Consider the following 2,372-nt stretch of genomic DNA (forward strand, 5'->3'; position numbering starts at 1 on the left):
TATTTTCCTCATATGTATTTACTGCTTGCTATAGTATTGTGACTATCTGATACTGGGATTTTTTTGCACAGATAAATTAACTCTTAAAGATGACTGAACTGCTGTTTGTTTCAACATTCAGAAAATACTAGGATGTCTTAGAGATTTTATTTAAATCTTTATATAATGGCCATTTGTAATATAGCATTAAGACAAGGCACTATAAGGAACTCTGCATGGGGATAAATCACTGTGATGAATTGTTTGACCAGTGTCCTACACCATTGCCGAGGGTGTCAGGGGTGGAATTCTTTGACAAATACTGCTTGCTGTCTGTTGTACCCATGTACCAGAGATTGTTCTGGGTGCTAGAAATATTCAGTAAGCAAGAGCTCCCTCATGGAGCACTTATTTGGTAGGGGAAACAGGTATGAACAAGTTAACAAATAAATAATGTCAGCTCCGTGAGGACAGAGATTGGTGTCTGTCTGGTTCACTGTCTGGAATATAGCAGAAGCACAGTCAGTCTTTGTGAACCCAACGGGTGTAATTTCAGAAGTATTGACTAGAAGTAATGCTAGAAAGAATAAGGAAAGAGTGATGAGGGGTGGTGGTAGTGGGCTATTTTATTTAATAGCATGATCCTCCCTTGTCCAAAGGCCAGTCTGATGCATAGTGGCCTCTACCTTGTGCAACAAAGTTTTCAGCCCTGGTTAGAAACACAGCTAAAAGGAATTTAAAGATATAAGCTGTGAGACCAGGCATGGTGGCTCATGTCTATAATCCTAGCACTTTGGGAGGCCGAGACAGGAGGATGGCTTGAGCTCAGGAGTTTGAGACCCACCTGAGCAAGAGCGAGACCCTGTCTCTACTAAAAATAGAAAAAAATTAGCCAGGCATCATGGCATGTGCCTATAGTCCCAGCTACTTGGGAGGCTGAGGCAGGAGGATCGCTTAAGCCTAGGAGTTTGAGATTGCAGTAGGCTATGATGACACCACTGCATTCTACCTGGGGTGACAGAGCGAGACTCTGAATGAATGAATGAATAAGTAAAGTAAGCAAGTAAGGTGTAAGTTTTGGAGTTGGACAGACCTGGTTCAGTTTGTGTCATCACTGCTAGCTTTGTGACATTGCCCTCTGTGGATCGCCACATCTGAGGGAGATGCTCAGTACAGCTACTCAGAGTTGTTCAAGAGGTTAAATACAATGACGTGCCATTTAGCACAGGGCCTGCACACAAGGAGTGTTTTATAAATGAACCTGAAGGTTTAGGTTCATTCTGGGCTGTGAATTGAGCTCTTACATCATTCTGAGAATTGCATGAATTTCTCGAACAACTGCTGAATAGAGGCTGACTTGAGTAACGATTAAACCCGATTTCCTTCAGATTGGTCGGGGAACAGAGCCAAGGTTTGTCAAGGCAGTCATCTTTCTCTGGCTTTTGCTTTGGTAGTTCAGAGGTAAGATGGTATTTCATTTAACTGAGATAACAATTTATTCTTCTGACTTTTGCCTTCATGGAAATAAAGGCTGAATGGATGGAACTGACTCTGTTTCTCCCTTGTTTGTGGGTAAATAGTGAAATGCCTGGAAAGGCATATCTCTTTTTGACATTCTGTATGAGGGCAACTGCAGCTTCTAGAATTTGCTTTGGTGACTTACCCACCATAACAGACATAGTCCTTCTTGTACGGGTGGTTACAAGAAATACCCATGAACTGAACGCATAATGGATTTGGTCCCATTGTATTTAAGTGATGAGAGTGTTATTAACTCTCCTATTTTCTTTAGTTTGGGACCAGAGTAGGTAATTCAGAGAAGAGACTTAGGCAAGACACTTGCAAACTTAGATGAGTTAAAAGTTTACAAAGCCTCAAATAAGAGAGGTGGAGGTGAGGGATGTTGAAGGGAAAGGCTGCTTAAACATTTAGCTAAAGAGCTTTTATAAATAAATAGTGATCAATAGTTTGCCCTTTCACCTTTCTCTTTGCAGGGAAAGGAGGACACTGGTTAAGCAGAAGAGACTAAAGAAAGATGGCATTATGTGAAACAATACTGTAGTGGCCCTGGATAATTCTCTGCAATGTGCTTAAAATTGTCACCAAGAAAACAGCTTTGTCTTCCTTCTCTGCAACAAGCTTGAGATGTCACTTATCTTTCTTGGCAGGCTGCAGGGCCAGCTAAGTTCCAGGGGTTCATTTCACGGTGGTTGTGTTCTCTTTCTAAAACACAGCCCTTTTTTTCCTTGTAGTTTTCTAACAAGGTTTTGAGGTACTTGGCTGAAAGCAACTGTCTGGGTTCTTGGAGGTTCCGCTGAACATCAGCTTGGGGTGTGGACTGAGGCTGACATGCTGATTTCAGTTCTATCACCACAGACCTGGGTGACTTAATA

Source organism: Lemur catta, chromosome 14 (genome assembly GCF_020740605.2).
Source record: "Lemur catta isolate mLemCat1 chromosome 14, mLemCat1.pri, whole genome shotgun sequence".
Classification (NCBI taxonomy): Eukaryota; Metazoa; Chordata; class Mammalia; order Primates; family Lemuridae; genus Lemur; species Lemur catta.